At 40.9% G+C, this 14,307-nt stretch overlaps 1 protein-coding gene across 2 annotated transcripts in view; it reads left to right on the top strand.

Moving 5' to 3' along the window:
- Window positions 1-14,307, top strand: part of LOC133507329 (kazrin-like) — a 110,327-nt gene that overhangs the window by 84,334 nt on the left and 11,686 nt on the right. The gene's annotated exons all lie outside the window — the stretch shown is intronic.

Here is a 14,307-nt window from a genome sequence, read left to right as displayed (position 1 = left end):
GGAGGCGGCACGGTGGCTCAGCTGGTAAAGTATTGGCCTCACAGTTCTGAAGTCCCGGGTTCAATCCCGGACCCCCCTGTGTGGAGTTTGCATGTTCTCCCCATGCCTGTGTGGGTTTCCTCCAGGCACTCCGGTTTCCTCCCAGATCCCAAAATCATGCAACATTAATTGGACTCTCTAAATTGCCCCAAGGTGTGATTGTGTCTTTGTCTCGATGTCAACCAGTTCAAGGTGTACCCTATTTCTTGCCCATTGACAGCTGATATAGGCTCCAGCGCTCCCCGCGACACTTGTGATGATAAGCGGCTAAGAAAATGGATGGATTTTATATGGAAAAAGTTTTGATATTGGGATTTACTAGATGTGGTTTTATGTGAATTCTTTTTGTATTATGTGAATAACGTTTTACCTTTTAATGTCATATTACCCAAATGACATAAAGGCAAAAAGTGATAAACTCACAAGTGTAATAACAGAGGTTACAGTTTTACTAGAGTAATATATTAGTCTGCATTTTTACAGGAAAAGAAAATATCCATATCCTTGAGCATTAATATGTAACAATTTGGCTCTATAATAATGGCTTCAAATTCATGTCAATGCTATGCTGGGTCGCAATAAAGGAACTAGCATCTCTTCTGTTGCCATGGCGACCCCACATGACCTACTTTAATGCTCTGTAATGTTGGGGACCAGCCAGGACATATCTCTTGTTGTGTTAGCACTAGCATCAGTGTTAAAGTTACTATACAAAGTTTTGCTCAGTGACGGTAGCCAGTACAATATAGGAAGTAAAATTAAACTAAAGTGTGCTGCAGAGCACACTCAGCGACATACTCAAGCAACATGGAATATTCTCACTGTAAAATCCGAGTTTTAAATACGTCGACGCTTATACTCAATATGTCGTTGTCATAGTAACAAAAGACAACCTCCTCAAGTGTCCTGTAATGTTGATATCTCTCACGTTGCCTTAGCAGAATTCTCATTATCGTCAATGTTCAGACCCGTCACCGTTTTGGTGACTTTCCAGTGATATCACGTCTCTGTTTATTTTTGATGCTAAAGAAACAATAATCATCTGATTGTCGCTGCTACAATGGGAAGCTTGCATGACTACTTTAGTGGTTTGTGTAGTGTTGCTGGACCAGCCAGGACGCCTCATGTTGTGCTAGCACTGCCCGCAGTGCTAACGGCAAAGTTCAGACCTGACCTTGTTTCTGTTCATGCAGTTTCACTTCACATCACTGCCTGGTGAAAAGCAGTCATTTTTTTTTTCATGCCAAATAAGGCAACAATATGTGATATTGACTGGAAAATAAAAGCTTCTAATGCATGTTAATGCTGTGGAGGCTGGCAATGAACACACAAGCCTCCCCTGTTGTTGCCATGGAAACCCTGCATCACCTATTGATGTAGCATCCCTCGATGCATTAGCGTTTACCCTTATTATGCTGTTGTGTGCATTTCCCGTTTGTACCGCCAGTTACATTTCTCAGCTGCAGGGGGAGCGGGAGAGGCAAAAGAAATCTGCCTTCATGGGATTTCCCCCCACACCCCCTATTTTCTTGAATATGACTAATATTTTGGTTTGTCTCTGTTGTGGTGGACTAGCAAGATTCCCTCTGTTAATAACGCAGACTCACAGTTCAACGGTGAGGTCTTTTTTTGGCTTTTAAAAGCGAGCCCGGCCAGCGGATGACACGGCGGTTCAGGTTGTTAAACTGAAGGGGGGTGAGACAGCAAGAAATTGGAAATGTTGCACTTAAAGAAGTGTCCGGATGAACGCAATGAGTGTGGACGAGATGGAGTGCTGGAGAAGGAGGTCCACTACTACTTTTCATTTTGACGATCTGAACTATTAAGACAAAAGAAATTTGGTCTACTCTTAATGGATTTGGATAGAGTTATTACAGCAATTTTTAGTCCGTGTTAAAAAGCCTTGAGGGGACATATTATGGAAAATTGACTTTTAATAGCTTGTATACAACTAGTTGTGTGTGTGCCTGCCCACCCATCAAGTTTGTTGTCGCTGGTGTATTCACGCGCCACATACACACAACGGCGCGTATGTCGAGCAGCGTCCACAAGTGAAAACGCTTTTATTGTCGTTATGAAGCCTGCGCATTATTTTATTTTATTTCACTTTATTACAGTCTACTTCGGCAAGTAGAAGCAAGCAGCTGGCCAGAGGACAGTAAAAAGATGAGGAAAAAGTGTAGAAAATAATGCAGTTTCTACGGATGTAATATTCAGAATATTAGATGCAGAGCATTTTTTTATATATAATATTTGAAATTCCCTCTTGTTTTTTACATTCTACATTACTAAGAAGTTGTCATTTTTTTACTGTAACATAAAGCAAAGCAAATTTATTTTCATAGCGCATTTCATACACAAGGTGTACGAACTGCGACCTTTACATTATTGAAGCCATTTAAAAACAAAGAAAACAACATATTAACACATTTAGAACAAAGGAAAAATATTAAAAATACCATTAAAACAGAGTACAGTAGAAAAAAATTTTATTTAAAAGTGGCTCTTAAAAAGCAAGAGAAAAATTACCGGTTTTTAAGCTGGACTTAAAAACATTCACACTTCGAGCTGACGTCGCTTTTGTTGGCAATTTATTCAATTTGTGTGCAGCATAATCGCTGAAGTTAAAAGAGCGTCTTCTGGTCTGCATGGCACATGGAAGACTTAAACTGCATTTCACTGGATGTGTTCTGCAGATGGTAGAAAACAGGTTTAGGCATTTATTTGATTTGACTGTTGAAAGTCAGGTCAAAAGACCAAGGTTTCAGACTTGGTCTTTGGTTTTAAAGAGAGTGACTCCAGGTGTTTTTACTAATGCCAATCCCCTTTTCTTTATTACCAAGCGCAATTATCTCGGTTTTGTTGAGGTTTAATTGAAGAACTTTTTCAGTTTTAGACAGTGACACAATTTCTCAATTGAACTGCAGTCACCAGGAGACACTGCTACTAAATATAACTGTGTGTCATCTACATAGCTATGATTGTCAAAATCAAAGTTCTGAAGAATTTGGCCCAAGGGTAGAATGTACAGGCTGAACAGGAGGGGTCCAATAACTGACCCTTGAAGGACCCCATAGGTCATTGCCATTCAATCAGATTGAACACTTCCAAAGGTCACAAAATATTTTTTTTCCAGGTTGGGCCTGAACCATGAAAGGACCGTTCCATTTACTCCTACCCTCGTTTCCAACCCCTTCAGAAGTATCTTATGATCTACCATATGAAAGCAACACTGAGATCCAACAAGACAAGAATTGACACCTCTCCCAAGTCAGTATTCAACCCTATATCATTTAGCACTTTGATAAGATCAGATTCTTTACTGTGATTAGTTCAGAATCCCGATTGAAATTTGTCAAAAATTATATTTAAGTTCAAGAAATTGCAGGGTTGATTGAAAATAGCTTTTTCAATAATCTTGGCTGTGAAAGGGAGATTCGAGATGGGTCTATTGCTTTCTAAGGCATTCTGTTTTTTAGAAGAGGCTTGCTTCACGGCAGCTACTTTAAAAGCTTTAGGAAACTCGCCAGACTGAAATGAGCAATCGATTATTTGCTGCAAATCAGACTTTGTAATAGCTTTGAAAAAGTCAGACGGTATTGAATCAAGACTGCTCGTTGATGGTTTCAGCTGCTGAACCATTTTCTCTAGTTTCTTGGTCAACAGTATCAAATTCTGACGTGATAATAGCGTTTTCCTTGGGTGGTTTCAGATGTACGTAGTAACATTTGATCATTTTGCTGATTTGTGTGGATATTTTACCTAAAATACCAAGCAAAATAAATGGATTTTCAGATGTTAGTTCTGGAGCTATCTTTTTTTTTTTTTGCCTTCAGGTATCTTATCAACCACAGCAAATAGAGTGCGAGTATTGTATTGCGAGTATTGTTGAAGTTCTTACTAAGGATATCCGAAAAGTGTTGCTGTCTTGCCCTGTTTACATCTTGCTCAAAATTACAAAGACTTTGTCTGTGGAGGTCATAGTCTGTCATGAGCCAGGTTGGACCACGGCCAAGAGGGGTGTGGCCACTGTTCTGGCCAGTGACACCTGTCACCGCTCACAGCTGTTTCACATTGGGACTGTAATTAGATGGTAAATTTAAGTTGGAGTTTTGGTCACTGGCATTTTCCAGTTTATTGTGCGTTCTGCCCTGAGTTAGTGAGTTGCATGTGCTGACAGTAGGAACCTCCACACTGAAAATAGTGGAGTGCTGAGCTATCCTCATCACAGTGTTTCTGTACCACCTTAGTTTAGTCCTGTCTTAGTTTGTTCCTTAGTCAAGTCCGTGTTCATAGTTTATCTCCTAGTAAGACCTCGCTACACATTTTTGGATCATGCCTTTGCTTAGCGTTTCTGTACCCCTGCATTCTCGGACTGCTTACACCGTGTGTGACTAGCTTTGAATAAAACTATGCCTAACATCATGTCCTCGTCTTGGAGTCCTGCATTTGAGTACAGCCCCGCACCGGAGGTTCGTGACATAGCCGATTTGGAGTTTAGTTGTTTTTCACTTACATTCTGCTTTCCTATGCTTTGATTTTGAGGTCCTTTAGAGGGAGTAGCACTCTGCTAATTTCGTACCGTACAAGTCCGGCCATGAAGGGATGAGTTTGTCTGAATATTATTGGATGAATGAGTCAGGGGGTGGGGCCTGTGCAATGAAGCATGACAAACTAACTGGGTGACAAAGCTTCTTTTTGGAGGTGCGCACAGCATGTTGGGAACTGAAAACACTTTAATTGACTAGTCGAAGACGACTCAGCTATGAAAAAAAATTTCGGGGTCATTCAACCCCTAAATCATAACAGAATATGAATGTTTTGACCTAAGAAATGCCTCTGTTACTCCTCTGATACAAGCAGGAAAACTTGCCAGTTGCACTTTCTCTCCCTCTTCTGCCTCCTCGACAAAAGAGCGACACGGAAGAATGTGGGGAAATGTTTGCTTTTACAGACTAAAAAAGGCTTCAGGCACAACTCCGCCTCTGTTACGGCTGTGATATTACCTCCAAACCTGGAAGAGTGCTGGGTCATACTTCCCTTCCCATTACTGAAATCCATGACAGAAATGTAACACCCATGTCTTTTGTAAACAGTGTGAAAGGTTCCATTGTTCCATACCGTGGTAGTCGGCCAGCAGGTGGCATCAGCGTGCCTCTGACTCACCTGGCTCGTTGTCACCTGGGTCCTCAGGTGCAATCCCCTCACCCCGACTCCGACTCCTCCTTCTCCTTGTGCTCACACAGGAGATGGGGGGAGTGCCACTTGCTGGGTGTGTCCCTCCGAACAGGCGCAGAACGAGAGCGAGACTATCTCAGGGGACCGCTTCCTGGTTACCTGGTCTGTTCAGGGGCGGGGCCTCGGCGGTCGAGGACTCTCACACGGGCCGCGTATGTTGTGTGTGTTAAACGTGTTGATCCGTGTGCGCGCGTGTGTGTTCCACTTGCTATGATCACTCGCACAGACGGGCCTGACAGTGGAGCCGAGTCGAGCCAGGGCCAACGAGGCCATGAGGTCTGACAGGGAGGAGGGGAAGACTGGTGAGTGACTCACACACAAGGTCCAGACTTTTTGTTGTTGCTGTTAATCTGTGTGAGCGTGTATGTGACCCAAGGCTCGAGCGGGTTCAAGTTCACTATGTCATTGTTTGTATTCCGCAGTCTCATACTAATACTGTGTTATTACCGTTTAAGTGAAACTACTGCGTTGCAATTTGAGAGCAAGATATCGTGGTGGCTAATGTCACGCTTATGGAAATGAGTTTACATGACCTTAGCAGTAGCTTTTGCTTCTCTGATCGTGAGGAAAGGAAAAGGAAAGCGAAGCTAAACATTTATCTCCAAAGGATTTATTTCAATCCAAAATTTTAAAATGAGTAAAAAACAACGTGAAAAAGCAAATGCTTTGAGTATATAAAGGGTGCTAATTGGGGGGGGGGATAATTGCAGTACCTTATTGTATTTTTTTATTGTGCTATTATCATGATTTAATATGAATATAATGTACATTTTATGTCTAAAACATGAATTATTATTTTAGGATTATAGAAAACACATACTACTTTGTGATTTACATATATTGAAAAAATATTTTAATAAAATATGCATTCATATATTGTTTTTATATTTATGTAAATTTAATGTTCACCGCAGTTTATTTTTTTCAGTTGTATGAATATTTATATTTTAAATATATATCCCTCCACACAGGCATGGGGAGAACATGCAAACTCCACACAAGCGGGTCCGGGATTGAACCCGAGACCTAAGAACTGTGAAGTTAACGCTTTCCAACTGCTCCACCATGCCACTAATTATTTTTCTATTTATGTAAATTTAATGTCCACTGCATTTTATTTTGTTCAGTTATATGATGATTTCTATTTTAAATACACATCCATCCACGTTGAACCCGGGTCCTCAGAACTGTGAGGCCAGCACTCTCAGTGTAACATAAACATATTGATAAGAAACAAAGAAAGACGGTCAAAAATTGTTAGCTGAATGGCAGCAAAAAGTGCAGGGGCATTTTTATAAGCAACATTTGTAAACAGAAGTTGTATCATAGGCAAGCCAGATTTTTAAAAAAGTAAAACTACTTACCCTTTAAAGACATTTGAAGGAAGAGCGAAACTAGTGGTCACAATTGGTTTCTTCCCCCCCCCGTAGTCACCAAGTGGCTTTTTATAGGTAGTGTGCAAAATCTGCTTGGAAAAATGAATTTGCGCCTTTGTGACATATTGAATCGTATTGCTTAAATTGCATGGTGATGCTGGAAAAAGTCATTCCCAACTGTACAAGTAGTATGAAACATATGCTTGTATATTTGATTACATATTTTAGCATCTATTCTACAGCTTTATATTTACATGCATTCTTGATCACATCCTGAGGCTTCTAATGGGAATATTCTAGATGGGTTTTGCGCAGTTGAGATCGCTTCCACCTCCTCGTCGTCGTACGCCGGCCGACCCAGATAGGCCGTGTGTCAATGGACGACGTGCTTATCTGTCAATCTGGCACAGTAGAATGTAAGCAAAGCGTGCACGAGTCCGGTGGTATGTGTCTCGTGTGGACAGGAGCAGGCATAAGCACGCTCGCATAGTTTGTGTTGGAGCAGATATATATACACATATATATATATATCTATATATATATATAGATATATATATATATATATATATATATATCCACCTCGACATACATGCCACACAGGTCACATCATTAGGCACACCTGCACAAACCGATGCTATACTTTATGTGTTTGATCGCATTTGCATATTTGTACCATCGATTGAATCTTGTGTGCATTCATGCTATTATCATTATTATCATGGTCACTGATGGTGTGCTGGTGCCCTCGCCTGAGTTTGGCGCGGGCAGCCTGGGTTCGGTTCCCACTCAGCGACGTGAGTGTGAATGGTTGTCTGCTTCTATATATGCCATGTGACTGACTGACTGACTGACTGACTTGACTGGCAACCAGTTCAAGGTGTGGTTGGCGTCTCGCCCAAAGTCAGCTGGGATAGGGTCCAGCACCCTCTGACCCTAACTAGGATAACCGGTATTGAGAATGGTTGCATGCATTAATGTCATCATCGTTGCTGTTGTATTGTAGGAGCTTTAGTTCGTTTCTCAGTTAGTTACTTGGATAGATTAAAGGCGTACTAGCTGTTCGGTTTGCTTGGTTAGTTTGTTTTATTACTGTGACGGTCTGAGCGCTCCCCCATGCTGAAAAGCCTCCTTGTGATGAATGCGCATGCGTTACTAACTCTGGGTACGTATTAGACGCTTACTGGGAAATCTCCTGGTCTCATTGTTCCCCTTCTTCTACATAGAGGGAGCTAACATAGGTTATAACCTAACCTTAAAAGAAAAGTTGCTAAAAAGATATACACATATACAGTATGTACGTTCGCTGTGTTCGCCTTCCTGAGACGTCCATAGCGAACATGAACACTCGGCGACAAGTTGTCGAATGGCACTTGTTGAACCATGGATGGGGATGTTTCAGATTGGCCGGAATTCTAAAAAATAAACATTAATATACGCGCATGCGCATTACTCACAAAGAGACTTTGCAGCACCGGGAGCGCTCAGATCATCACAATTACATATGATTGGTTCATCGTCAGCGTTACATCTCCAACATATCTTATTACAGTCACTAAAACTTGGCCACGGCGTGAATGATTGTGAATTTATATTGATCATTAGTTTCTATTTAATTATTTGATACGATTTAAATTTTGGGCTTAAAGTTTATATCCCAGTTGTGTTTTTTTCTGTTGGGGTTGATCTCCAGTCACAGCTTCGAATTCCAGATGAATATCAAAAGGCCAGATTGCACAATAAGAGAGAGAGGAAAAGCAAAAGGAGAAAAAAAAGCAGACGGTATCATCACACCCGCAGTGTTCTTGCGAAAGTGACGTCAATGGAGTATCCGAAGATAGCGCCGCACCATTGTTTCTTTTGGACTTTTTGTTAATATTAATATTTTAAGTCGTCTCTGTGATAAAATTGAAGGGCTTGTGTTATGCATGGTAGCGAATGCTCATTAGCCGGCGAAGCACGTACAAATAACCTTGATGATGTCCCTCACTGTGCCGATCACTGTGACCATTGTGCCGTTTTGACAACTCTTTAGTTAATATTTAAAGCCGTGTATTGTATGCTTCTATCATTCTCCGCAGAGCTTATCTCTGTCATAGGCATTTTAATTCTCTGTGTGAATAATAATCCTTTGCTGCTTACCAGTATTAAAAAGGGGACTTGGACTTTGAACATACACTTAGCGGAGGACACGTAATAACGGTCCATGTGCGTAACATCTACTTATTTGCTCATGGAACGGGCGTTGCAGGTTTGGTATTTTGTATAGATGCTTTTTATTTCTTGGAAAATAGAGTTAGTTAGTTGGCAGGCTGCTCGCTTGGTTGTTTGGAATAGCTTGGAAGCATATAAGTAAGTTTTATTATTAATTAATTTAGTCACAGTCGGTCAGGTTTTTTTTTTAAGCTGGTTTGTTCCTTTGTTTTTAATTACCTATTTACTTACTTACTTAGTTGGTAAAGTGTTACAAATTAGTTGGTTAGTTAGTGAGTCCCCAGCTGTCAATAGCTAAAATCAAATCATTAAAAACTCATACAAGTGCTGATTGTCTTCACAGGAGTGGCTAAAAAAACAAATTTCAAAACCTTGTGGGTTCTATGTAAAAAGACTCCAGTTGTCCGAGTACAATTTTTTCCAGTATTTTTTAAATAAAAAAGATTTCAAATTAAAACTGTAGCATGGATGCTATTTTTTTTTTTTTACTATTTTTAAAAAATATTTATTAACCCATTCGTGGGCAGCGTCCCATTTTTGGGACATCATGATTTTCACGCATTATATCCTTCAGTATATCAAAATATTTAAGTGTTTTAATCTGATTCTGATTCTGGTTTTTGGGACGATCTACTAAGAAAACCCAAGTACCCCCTCGCGGGCAGCGTCCCAAAAGAAGTGTTATTTCCTTGATTGTGGCCTGTTAGGAGACTTTTATCTCAATAAGGCAAAAAATTGCCACCCTGCCCATGAATGCGTTAAGGGTTATTTAAGACATCACATTTAGCAAGGGTGCTGCTTGTAATAAATTGAACACCAAGTCCAATAGGGTCCTTGATTTCTTTTAAAAAGAAAAAAAAACATGAGGAGGAATAACATTCAAAGGCAAGCGTGGGAGTTTAATTTGAACAGAAACTCTCAAACTGATCAAAAACAGCAGAGGAAGTGACGGAATGTGACAGTGATTGACGAGTCGTGGGAAGGGGGTGAAATACGTACGTGCTCTGAAAGTGGTTTCAAAATTGGAGAAATGGCTCACAATTTGGAGTGGAAGCTTCAAAGGAAGTGGCTTGGGGAATGTTAAAGATGCTGTTCATGAGGTTAAAAAGGACGCCGGGTTTATGATTTGAAAATACTACCAAAATCCCTGCACAACATTGGAATTTGGGGGCCACGGCGGATGTCCATGCCTCACTCTGGGGCACTTTGTAGACGAGCCTGGAATCGGCGCTTCATCTCCACGGTGTCGGCCAGCATCTTCACAAGAAACATTTCTCTCCAGGGCAATGCGATGAGCACCGAGGCTTAGTCTAACGATTAAGTAATCAACTCAGAAAAGCACAACTAAGTCCACTGCCAAACTTTTCAGCGTGTTTTTGCGCAGCGGCTACAGATTTAGCCATCGAAATCCAATCGTATCTCCTCAATATGAAACCAACTGTAGTATCCATTAGGGATTGCAACCGGTTACAAATAACCGGTTCTAACCGGTTTTCGGTTTTTCAAAACCCAAAACCGTAATCGGACTTTGGAAATCGGTTAAAATTTCCAATCATTTCTTCCAGTTCCGGTACTACACATTGCGCTATTTTTTCAACATAATTTCCACTTTTTTCAAGTTTCGCTGTTAGAGTAAAGTTGGACTCAAAAGAACATTCAGTTAAATCAAAGAAACATCAAACATGGCATCGAGGAAACTCTGTATACTTTCATGCCCTTTCTGAAAGTCAGAAAGAAGAATGTTAACATTAAAACATTTTTACAAAAAAAATAACAAAAATTTAACTTACACGAGTGCGTTGTTGAAAGCCACATTCAACAAGCTTGTTTGTCAATATTGTATACAAACTACCCCATTACCGCGGAGTAAATTAACAATCGATGGTGTAGCGCCGGAGAAAAGGAGTCGGAGGCGGAGTGTCGGACACAGGAACAAAACTTGTTTTATTGGCAGACATCAAAACACTACTCGCATAACGGGGAGAAATCTGTGAACTCGTTACTCCTGAAGAGCAACAACAAAAACAGTCCATGTGGAACCCCGCACTACAACTCGAGGTCCCGCAGGTGAATTATGTAAACACCACAATGGTACCGGTTTTAAAACCGGTTAATCGTTTTTTTGCTACAGCTGTTCAGTTAAAACCGGTTATTAAAGTAAGCGTTTTTTTGCAATCCCAAGTATCCATCCATTCATTTTCTTTGCCCCTTATCCTCACTAGGGTCGCGGCTGTCAACGGCCAGGAGGCGGGGTACACCATGAACTGGTTGCCAGCCAATCGCAGGGCACATGGAGACAAACAACAGCCGCACTCCCAATCACACTTTGGGGCAGTTTAGTGTCCAATTAATGTTGCATGTTTTTGGAATATGGGGGGTTGGGGGGGGGGGGGGGCAGACCGGAGTGCCCGGAGGAAATCCACGCAGGCACGGGGAAAACATGCAAACTCCACGCAGGCGGGTCTGGGATTGAACCTGGGACCTCAGAAATATGAGGCCAACGCTTTACCAGCTGATTCACCGTGCCGCCACCACCTATAAATGAAAAAAATCTTTTTTTCCCCCCATAAGAAATAAAGCTAGTTTAGGTTTTATATTTGTCAATGCAACTCCTGTGTGATTTTAACTACTATTCTTTTATCGTTTCGTGTCCTTGAGTTTCATGAAAGCGGCTTGATGCGGTTGGCCGGGCGGCGTAAGGACACAAACCGCATTATCAGAAGCATCCTAAATTTATGACGTAGCTACCCAATGTAATGTTCCCCCACTAAATCCAACAAAGCGTTGAACGTCGCCTCGCCGCTGTGACGGCGCGACCGCTCGTCTCGGCTGGGCAGCGGCGTGAGGTGTGTTCTCCTGGACTGTGTTGGCCGCGCGTTGTCGTCATCCCCCGGCGGTGACGTCCTTGGAGACGTGCCCGGCGTGAGTGTGATAAACGTGCGAATCCCTTACAGCGATCTGCGCTTGGCATCCTGATGCTCTGCTTGCAACGTCTGCCGAGCTGAGTCGGTTGAAATTCAGCCCGACTCTTTGTAACCATGTCCCCAACTTGATGTAACGCTTCCTAAAACCAGCGGAAAAAAGGAATCGGTCGCTGTGCACCGTCCTTGTGATGCTTCCTCTTATCACTGCAATTTCAAGACTTTCCCCGTTTGTTTGATGAAGCGCCCGCTCTTATCAGCTAATTGGCGCATTAGTCCTTTTCAGCATTCTGCGCCCAAGCCGGAGCATTCAGCTTATTGCTCGCTGCAGTCGGGATTCGACTCTGCGGTGGACGCCATCGTCTAGATGTAGGGAAAATTACGTTTGGTTATTTTTAAGCGCGTTGTAATTCAGGGAAAATGTGACTGATGAATTGACGCTCCAAAAACCTCCTTCAGTTTGTCTTTGCAGATCATCGTTGCGACTGACAAAGGAAGCCTAATCCGGCTGATTATAACTGCTTTCACTCCTAATTCTCCACAATGAGATATTTCTGTTTTCCTAGCGCACTTGTAAAGGCAACTCAGTCGCAGTTCGCACAGGATGATTCTGTTGTATTTCTTTTTTTGCATAGGGACGACAGCCATTATCGGCGTCCTCGCTTTGAACGCTCGCACGTTTGATTGAGGCAGGCTGAAGCCGTTAAACCAGCCTGGGCGGCCCTCCTTTGCTACAAGGCCCCGCAGCGCAGTGCTCACTGTGTGGGTCGATGCCGCCTCCGTTGTCCAATAAAATCCGCAGGAGGCTGTCAGGTAGAACTCTGTCTTTAGAATGACACGAAACAAAAGTCCACAAATATATATAGAAGGCCTTCAGTGTGGATTTTTATTGAGCAAATGATTCAGATATGACGATCTGTCCCTTGTATGCCAAATGCAGTCACACTGGGCAATAAAAGTAACTTCATATTGTTTTATATTCTTTTCAAAACACAGTTTACCATTGAAATGAAAGAATATTTAATTAGCTAACAATCTAAGACTTTATAGATATAGAAATAAAGGCATTTATGATTTTTTTTCATTAAATGCAGTAATTTAGTTGTCACAAATCTGATTTAAATAGTCTTGAATTTGCATAGACTCCCAAATTTTGACTCAAATATTTCATAAAATTGCAAAAAAAAGGTCAAAATTATTTTTTTTCTGTGCTAATAGTTGGTACCACAGTGACTTACATACTATAAAATTGGTGTTCCACTTTTCAATTGAGTTGCGCCACTCATGAAGTCAACGTGAACAGCAGCAAAAATAATCACTAATATTTTACGTGTATAACAAAAGGCATATATACTGTACATGTAAAGAAAAAACGCTTATTGCTCGGTCCCCGCATGGGTCTACTATTTTTTTTTTATCAATTATTAACCCATCTGAAGTGTTGAAAACGCCGTGTTTGTACATGTTTGTCACATCAGGCAATAAACGTAACTTCCTATTGTTTTATTTATTTCAAAACACAATTTACTATAGAAATGAAAAAATATTTGATTAGATGACAATCTAAGACTTTATAGATTTAGAAATAGATGCATTTATGATTTTTTTTTCACTAAATGCAGTAATTTGGTTGTCACACTAGGCAATAAAAGTAACTTCATATTGTTTTATATTCTTTTCAAAACACAGTTTACCATTGAAATGAAAGAATATTTAATTAGATAACAATCTAAGACTTTATAGATATAGAAATAAAGGCATTTATGATCTTTTTTCATTAAATGCAGTAATTTAGTTGTCACATATCTGATTTAAATAGTCTTGAATTTGCATAGACTCCCAAATTTTGACTCAAATATTCGATAAAATGGCAAATTAAAAAAAGGTCAATTACTATTTTTCAGGCTGAAATTTCGTTTTCTCTGTAAATATAATATAACATAAAGAAAAACCCTTGTGGGTCGGTCCCCTCATGTGTCTATTATTTTTTTATCAATTATTGACCCATCTGAAGTGGTTTTTTTTTTCTTCCCAAGTATTGAAAATGGCGTGCTATGTTTGACGGTGCAATGTTAAAAGTTGCTGCTTTTGAAATTGCAAAGATTCGGCCCGACGCCGGCCAGGAACAGAATGTGCCTCTCACGTGACAAGCAGAGGAAAAGTTTCAAGGGCGCTGAATATTTTGCGAGCCACTGTAGATTATATCACGCCTTTGCGAGATACCCCGGACAGCAGCATATCATGTACTAACTTCTCTAAGTATTCATGTGTTCAAATATACATTTTTGACATAAATGGACATAAATTCTTAGTTAGATCATGTGGTGTACGCGTATTGTGACTACGAATGCTGTCTATTTTGATGTAAGAGAAGGTGCATCAGCATTTATGTTGTCCTCAAGTGTTTCAACACCTCGATCACCCACCGCTAGCAGAACACCACAGAATAAAAATGGTTGCCCCCCCTCCACCTCTTCTCTTGAAGCTCGTGACTTTGCCACTTTGCTCCCTCTCAACCCGTG

This window comes from Syngnathoides biaculeatus, chromosome 10 (assembly GCF_019802595.1).
Source record: "Syngnathoides biaculeatus isolate LvHL_M chromosome 10, ASM1980259v1, whole genome shotgun sequence".
Classification (NCBI taxonomy): domain Eukaryota; kingdom Metazoa; phylum Chordata; class Actinopteri; order Syngnathiformes; family Syngnathidae; genus Syngnathoides; species Syngnathoides biaculeatus.
This window is presented reverse-complemented; position numbering and strand designations above follow the sequence as displayed.